Below are 8,624 nucleotides of genomic sequence, written 5' to 3'. Positions count from 1 at the left end.
GTTTTCTAGTAACTTGATAAACCCCCCCAAAACACAAGGAAGAGTTTTAAATAAATGGAAAAAAAAAAAAGTGGCAAAACTATTTTTTTTCAGAGGAAAAAGAACCACCAGGCTTTCCCAAATCAACACAACCTTATATATTAGTCTCTCCTTGTTCAGGAGAGGAGCTGCCTCAGGGCTTGGGAAGGCCGCATTTTTGCTAGGCTCAGGACAGCTCTCAGGGCTGCAGTGTGCAGGGTGCTCACATCTTTTCCTGGGGTTTTCTGTAAGGAGATGATTTTTAAATGCCCCACACATTTGCCCTGTTAGGAACAGCATCAAAACCCTGTTGTCGAGCTGACTGTAAGTAATCAGAGGAAGCTGCACATACTGACATAATAGGCTCCCCTTGGCTTGTCCTACCTCGTAACTGTCTGCCATCTCTCATCCCCATCACAGCTGATATGACTGAGCTTCTTATTTTGGCACAAATAAAGAAAAATAATCCAGGCGAGAGCTGTCATAGGCCTGGATGTCTATAGCCAACTCGCTGCAGGATAGGAAAGGGCAGCTTTACCAGTTACAGATAAACTTTAAACTGTATTTTCTTACATTTAGTTCACCAACTCAAAGAGGGAGATAAGAAGCAGATGACTTCAGATGTCCTTTTTATCCCCAAAGTAGTCCTTCAGCTGCACCCCCAACTTGCCCTTTGAGCTGAAAAATGCTGGGATTTTATACCAAAACTGGTACAGAAGATACAATTTCCATCCCTCCAAAGTGGAGGTAGTAAACTTAGCCATCCATGAATTAACATGGGGAAAAAGGCTGAACATCAGTCTTTTACTGACATGGAGCAAAACCAAACCATGCAAAGGTACAAATACCTTCTAAGAAGGTGTCAGGGTGAAGCAAGGGGTAGCTGCTTCACGCAGGATGGAGAGCTGGGGGATGCAGCCCTGGCAGGGCAGGGGACTCACCAGCACCCACCCCACAATACCTGAGGGAGGCTGACCCAGAGAGTGTGGCTGGGGCCAGCCCAGATCATCAGACAAGTCCCTGATAATCAAGCAGGTCTGAGGTCACGCTACAAAGTCAGCCTGCAGGTCAGGAGCAGGTCTGAAGAGGGGGCAGCCAGACCCAGCTGTGCTGGAGACCAGCCCTCGTCCAGCTGGGACTGCAGGCCCAGAGCAGAGCTTAAACAGGGCTCCCGGGCCATGGGTAGGGTGGGGGTGGGAGCCACAAATGAGGCTGGGCAGGGCCATTAAGATCTTTTAGTGCCCCCATGGCTGGGGCACAGGCACTACCACCCTGTGGTTGGAGTCTGCATCACTGTGGACTTAATGAGCAATTCTGCCCTTACCTTCTGGCCTATGAAATTGAGATACATTTCACACTTCTTGATTCAAGGTCATCTCATAGAATCATAGAATATCTTGAGTTGGAGGGGACGCATAAAGATCATCAAGTCTAACTCCCTGCTCCTCACAGTACTAGCTAAAACTAAACCATATGACTAAAAGCATCATCCAGATGCTGCTTGAACTCTGGCAGGCTTGGTGCCATGACTGTTTCCCTGGGGATCTTGTTCCAGTGACCAACCACCCTCTCAGTGAAGAACCTTTTCCTAATGTCCAGTCTGAACTTCTCCTGACACAGCCTCATTCCATTTCCTTGTGTCCTATTGCCTGTCATCAGAGAGAGGAGACCAGCAGCTCCCACTCTGCTGCCCCCCTTGAGGAAGTTGTAGACTGCGATGAGGTTCCCCCCTCAGCCTTCTCTTCTCCAAGCTGAACAAGCCAAGTGACCTCAGCCACTCCTCAGAGGTCCTGCCCTCAAGACCTTTCACCATCTTTGTCGCACTCCTCTGGACACACTCTAATAGTTTGATGTCCTTCTTATATTGAGGTGACCAAAACTGCAGTGTAGTGTAGAGTGGGACAGTCACCTCCTGGACCAACTAGCTATGCTGTGTTTGATGCACCCCGAGACACAGTTGGCCCTGTTGCCTGCCACGGCACTGTGTTGACTTGTATTCAACTTGCCATCAACCCAGAACCCCCAGATCTCTTTCCGTGGGGTTGCTCTCCAGCCTCTTGCCCCCCAGTTTGTATGTATAACCAGGATTACACTGTCCCAGGTGCAGAATCCAGCACTTGCTCTTGTTAAATTTCATATGGTTCATAGCCCAGCTCTCTAGTCTATCCAGACCTCTCTGTAAGGCCTTTCTACCCTCGAGGGAGTCCACAGCTCCTACTAGTTCAGTATCATCGGCAAACTTACTTAAGTTACATTCAACTCCTGCATCCAGGTAATTTCCAAAACCACTAAGGCACACTGGCCCTGAAACTGTGCCCTGGGGAACCCCGCTGGTGACTGGCTGCCAGCCTGATATAACCCCTCTTTGAGCCCAACCTGTCAGCCTGTCATTTTGTTTCGTACCAAAGGTTCAGACTGAAGTTGTCTGTGGTAGTCTCCTGTGTACATAAACCTGCAAAGCGTGCAGCTGGATACTGACACACTGTCCATGGGGCAAAATGTAATCCCATTCTCAGATTTCAAAACACTTTTAGATTTTAGAGACTTTTTATTTTATTACATTTTACTATGAATGAAAAGCATGGCACTTTGTCACACAACAAGAGAGCAGTGCTGCACACCCGATGCCAATGACAGTCTCTTGGAGGCTAGCAAGATCTTTGAGAGAGGACTGAATAAATTTTTGGTCCTCAACTGACATTAATTAGCTGTTTCTAGGAAAAAGCTAGATACAGGGGTGAAGTAAGGCCATTCTAAAGCCAACAGATGCAAAAAGATATTTTGGGGAAGTGACGTCTTAAAATTTGGCTTTACAGACCACCACTGTGAAGCAGAATTGATGAACGATTGCAGCATATACAAGTCACACAATCATGAACTCGTTTCCCATATAAAACAGATGAATAGCGTGTCCTCTTCGAAAAACTCCTCATGAATCACTACGCACTTTCTGTTGTCCCCCCACCAAATGGACTCAAACTGATTGCTTTCAACAATGCTCCAGAGCTTCTTCAGAAAGCTGAGGCATGTCGAGGCATCGCCTGTGCTAGAGCTCTCCTCAGATGAATTCAGAAGCTCTCTTGTTGACTGGGGTCACTTAGTCAAAGTCTGTAAAGCCCTTTCTTCTATTGGCGGTCCAAAGGCAGCGTCACTAGGCTGCTCATCATGCTGGATGGAGAGAAGTGGAGCCTGACAAGTCAACTCCCTTGGCCAGAACAGAATCACATGACTCTTACAATGAGGAAAGCTCCAGTTTAAATTCTTTTTTCTCAGTCTAAGTAAATTTTTCAGTTGAAGCCATCTACCTTAGCAGCTAGACTGTCCTGCCAGACAGCCAGCTGAAAGGAAGTGATCAACTAACGAAGCATCCCAAGGGAAGATTCTCAGACATCACTATGACATCCATGCTGTGCTGCTGTGACATTGCAGAGCAGCATGTTTTTCCTAGCAACATGAAACAGCAGCAGCAAGTCGTTGCTTTTCATTTACAGATTTTATGTTTCAAGAGCCAAAATAAAACTGCAATGAAATTTTAGATGTAGTGATAGGACAATGCCCTTCTGTGTTGCAGCTAGCACCTGGTCCACAGGGAGGGACAGGGAGGTTCATCCAGGCTTAAAAAAAAAAAAGTACTTTTAGATAATACTTACACCATACAGGACAAGACTTTTAAACAACATATTACACTGCTAATATGTTCATATAACTACTCTACAGACAGTTGTGTGACCCAACCATTAGGAAGGGTCACGCATTAGACCACCACATATCTCTGTGGACAAGAAGTGGCATGATGCTGAGAAAAATTCAGCCAGGAACCATCTGAATGTCCTCTGATGGAGACCATGTTAGAAACACTAAAGTCTCCAAAACCTGGCTCAGTACAAATCCCCACCTCTGGATTAACGTTTTAAAAATCATTGACTTTATCAGGCACATTTTTGTAGGAAGTTTATTTCCACCTGTGAGCCTTACTGAAACCTTACTGAAACACTGACCAATGCCCAGGGACCTTCAGCTTTACTGAAAGTGGGAAGGTTTACAAGTCTGTTAGTTCAGGTTAAAAACTGAACCTCCATAGATGAAGTTTTCAAGTCCAAAAACCTGCAGCTCAGGCCTTTGAGATGAACAGGAAAAGGTACAAATGGATGCTGAATTTGTGATATTTAATCTGGTTTATAATAGAAATTTGTACTGGTTTTGTGTTGAACTTTTTTTGCATTACCTCAGCCTTAATAACCAGAGCTGCACACAAGGAAGCTCAAGGAGACAGTGGCCTTAGTGTTCTTCAGTGCATAGTTTAGTGCTGGGGAAGTGACAAGGCAGACATACCCCTGCCAATGAAGCGGGACGTGGATAAAGGAGAAGTGGCCATAAATGCATCTTAGTCAGCATTTCTGTTGTTCTCAAATTGCTTCACAAATACGATTTAAGTAAGCCTTCTAGCATGTCAGTGAGATACTTATAAGAACTGTGTGAATGCTTCATTTTGGTTTGGTGACTTAACTGAAAAATTAGAAGAAATTTTCAGGACAGAGAACTGACCCAAAATGAAACTTATTCCTTTTATCTAATCAAAACAATTCTTTTGATTCACATGAAAAAAATCTTGGTATTCAGTATTCATAATAAAAGAAAACAGAGCCAGAGGTGGAGGCAGAAAAGATAAAGGTTCTGTTCTCTAATGAGATATGGTGATTACAGCACTCTAAGTGGACATGGGCATGTAACACACACTGAGAGAGTTCACACACATGTGTACCAAATCAGAAAGCATCCCCTGTGCTCTAGTGATTTTGACAGTGGCTGAAAATGGGTGAAAAGACACGTTACGTCTTTCTGTAATTTCACAAAAAACCCTACATTTTATGAGTCTTTCAAGAAACTAACAATAGAAGTTTCACTAATTCCTTGTTGTGGTTCCAGCAGCAATACTATTTAATTTGCACAGAAGGTCTTGTGCAGCTGGATTCCTATTGGTGGTAGGTTTGTACAAGCAGAGAAGAAAGAGGATGGCGAGCTCCTGTATCTTGGAAATGTCAGGACCAGCCAATGCAAGACTGCTCAGCAGGATGAAACCAGCTGGGAGCTGTGCTGATTCTGCTGGTGAGAATGCCTGCAGAATCCAAGCAGCATGTCCTAGTCTCCTCCTACCTGAGACTGAATCCTTCCTCCAGTGCAGCAGCCCCTGATGTGCAGAGAAATGCAAATTGCATCATGCTACACCGCAGCTTGTAGATACGGCCCAGGACACAAGCTTTGGAAAACACAGCTTATATTCCTTCACTGTTAGTGTTAAAAGCCTACTTACCCCACTTAAAGTCAGAGGATGTGCCAAAAAGTTGCAACAGAACGTAATCCATGGGTAGGAAAACTTCCCAATATTAATGTAAAACGTTCTGACGTGCCAGAACAATTAGACCGGCTCAGGTCTCACAGGTAGGCTGGCAGAACGGACTTATCTCAGGCAGTGGTTAATGCTGATAGGCAAAAGTACTATTTTATGAACAGATGACATGAGATATTAAGTTCAGCTTTATATTTATCATTGTGTTTTAAAATTAACAAAGCATCAATGAGAAGCAATCTTTATAAAAAGCATTTATAATCTCCAAGCTTAATAATTCACAGTGAAGCCATTAAATTTAGAAATTCCTGAAATATAGTAGATTAAGAATTGGACGTAAAAAATCACTATTATGATATCACGGTAAATGATGAGGATCCAAGGGTTTGTTAGTTATGTTTTAATATTCCCAGCCCTGCTACAACTGCAGGAAAACTTGCATGAAAATATCACGTTGTTAAGCACAGTGTGAAAGAGGTGCTGGGGAAGTGGAGAAAGTTTTAGTTTATGCCGGTCTGAATCTCCCATTTACCTTGTGACTTTTGATAGCTCTTCTAGTAATAAGAAGCTTTTATTATTGGTTTAATCATTCTCTCTGTGTGTGTATGTGTATGCGTAGTCATAAATTCCCAGAATTTCTTCATTTGAAAACACTAAAGCAAAATGCTTCAGTGGATATGTGAGAGCTCCATTCTAAACCAGACAGAACACAAGATCTTGCATTGTCATTTTTTCCTCGTAACTAGCTTCAAGTTTAAAATCAACCTTCAGATTCCCCTGGATCTACATATAAAGCTTTATTCACATTGCTCACCTCAGCCAAGAAATTAATCTAAAACAGAATGTGCAAGACTGCCGAGTTCACTGATGTCGTGGTTTAACCCGGCTGGCAACTAAGCACCATGCAGCCGCTCGCTCACTCCCCCCTCCTTCAGCGGGACGGGGGAGAGAATCGGGAAGGAGAAGAAAGGTTAGAGCCATGGGCTGAGATAGAGACAGTTTAATAAAAGAAAATAATAATAATAGTAATAATGAGAATGGTAACAGAATATACAGAATATACAAAATGAACAATGCACAACGCAATTGCTCACCACCCACCGACTGATGCCCAGCCTGTCCCAAGCAGTGATCCCTCCCTGAGCCGCGATCAGTCCCCGAGCAGCAATCACTCTCCTCGCAACCGACCAACTGACTAACTCCCCCCGAGCATGACATTATATGGTTTACTCAAGTCCTTGAGTAGTCTGAGCACTACTTGGCAACAACTAAAAACATCAGTGTGTTATCAACATTCTTCTGGTACTAAATCCAAAACACAGCACTATGCTAGCTACTATGAAGAAAATTAACTCTATCCCAGCCGAAACCAGGACAACTGAACATGTATAAACAAACAGGTATTGTCCTGTTTAAGAGGCAGGAAAAGATGCTGAAGAGGGAAAGACCAGAGTGACACAGACATTGGCATTTTCTTTCATAAGACCCGTATCCTCACATTCCAATTAAGCAGAGAAGGACCTCACTGATATAAGATTTTCCCCTCAATAGATAATTTTTGGATCATTGCACTGTTGTAGACGGTGTTGACTATGCATGCTAAGTCTGTCCTGATGAGCCCTGCAGATGTGCCCGTGGCAGAGGTGCTGAGGGTCAGGAATGAGTTGTGCTGCCAGAGCTGCACTGACAATTCCCAGTATTTGGGGCACATGCTTGTGTTATGCCTCCCTCCTGCCAGGGCACTTTGGGTTTCTTAAGTAAAGCAGTACATTCAGCTATCAAATGGAAGGGGTGAAGGCAAAGAAAAGGCCAGGAAGTTCTGATGTTTAATAAACCTTTCATTCAGTATATACAGCTTCTCAGGTAAACTGAGTATGTGGAGAAATCCCATGGAATTCAGACCAGACAGTGCATGGGCTAAATTGTTGAGCAGGAAAGTAAGCAAACAGTAGAAAAGGCTCATTTGGTTATCAAATCCAGTCAGTTGTTATTGTGGGCAATCCTATCCTATAATTAAATTCATGAATTGATGTATGATCCCATCATAAACTGATGTATGATTCACAACAACAATTTTTTTGTGCAAAAGAGGATGGGGCTAGGATTGACCTGATCTAATTTTCTGTATGACCTTAGCATTTGACATGAAAGATGCAAGAGAGGATGATGACCACCACTATTCCTTCCTCGACAATAAACTTGCTTACCACTGTGGATTCTAAGAACCTGAAGAATAATGGTAGGTCACTATGAAATAATGTATTACTTACCCTCGTTCTCCATTTCTCCTCTATACTGGGTAGAAAAAAACAAGAGGTATTTCTTCTGGAGCAAAAGTTAAATCACTGGGCTTTGAGCTGCATAAGGATCTGTAGTTCTAAGAGACTGAAATGCCAGCATTCTGCATTTTTCCTTACATCCAAGGTGAATGAGCAGAACAAGCAGAACACTTGACCCTTTGCGGTATAAGAGCTAGTGAGAACTCAGTGACTGTACACTCTTTGTCTTCTCTGAGAATACAGCTGCAAGATGATATCTAGATTACAAAAATTATTTAATATTACCCAGACTATGTTGGACCGCATGACAGAAGCTCCCTCCATGAATAGGTGATCTGATTCAAGAGTGAGTGGGATATGGGCCAGTCCTTCAGTTCTTGCTTTCTTGTCATGGCACTGAAAATGAGTTGGTTCCCATGCCTGTGGCTGGGTAGAGCCACAGAATATCCCATGTCCAGGACAAAGGCATAGCACATCACCAATAGTTATACCACAACCAAAGAGATGGTTACGACTCCCATGAATGTGTCAGTCCAGCTGGTCTGGTGAGAACCAAGCAGCCAAAACCCAGCAGCACAGCCTTTATCGTGTGATATAGCTGCTAGAATAAGTAGCCAGTGCCCATCTGCCGCATCTAGCTGGCACTGAAGCCCCTGTTTCCACGACTGCATTGTCATAGGTACGCATCGAGGGAGATGAGATGATGCTCAAGTATGCCCACACAGTCTGCAACTAATGCTCTTGGTGTTGCACAGTCATCCCTATAGCTACACTCACCCTTTGCAGAGGCTCAGTATACCACCCACTCCTCCTAACTAACTCTTTATTCCTGAAACTAGGTTTTGCACAGGATTCGAGCAGCCCACACAAGATTTTTTTGGTCATCATCTTAGAGCATTTTCCTTGTAGTGAATATACATAGGAAAGTTATTGACCATGTTATTACTAATATAAAAAAATTTAGAAAGCCAGGTCGGTCT

At 43.6% G+C, this 8,624-nt stretch overlaps 1 long non-coding RNA gene across 1 annotated transcript in view; it reads left to right on the top strand.

Moving 5' to 3' along the window:
- The first annotated feature begins 2,195 nt into the window (after positions 1-2,195).
- The window catches only part of LOC118452032, a 14,099-nt gene continuing 7,670 nt past the window's right edge, over positions 2,196-8,624 (top strand). Inside the window, exon 1 of the long non-coding RNA XR_004841668.1 lies at positions 2,196-2,290. This is a non-coding gene — a long non-coding RNA (uncharacterized LOC118452032). The remainder of the gene's footprint in view (positions 2,291-8,624) is intronic.

This window comes from Egretta garzetta, unplaced genomic scaffold (assembly GCF_000687185.1).
Source record: "Egretta garzetta isolate BGI_Z169 unplaced genomic scaffold, ASM68718v1 scaffold53, whole genome shotgun sequence".
NCBI classification, from domain to species: domain Eukaryota; kingdom Metazoa; phylum Chordata; class Aves; order Pelecaniformes; family Ardeidae; genus Egretta; species Egretta garzetta.
This window is presented reverse-complemented; position numbering and strand designations above follow the sequence as displayed.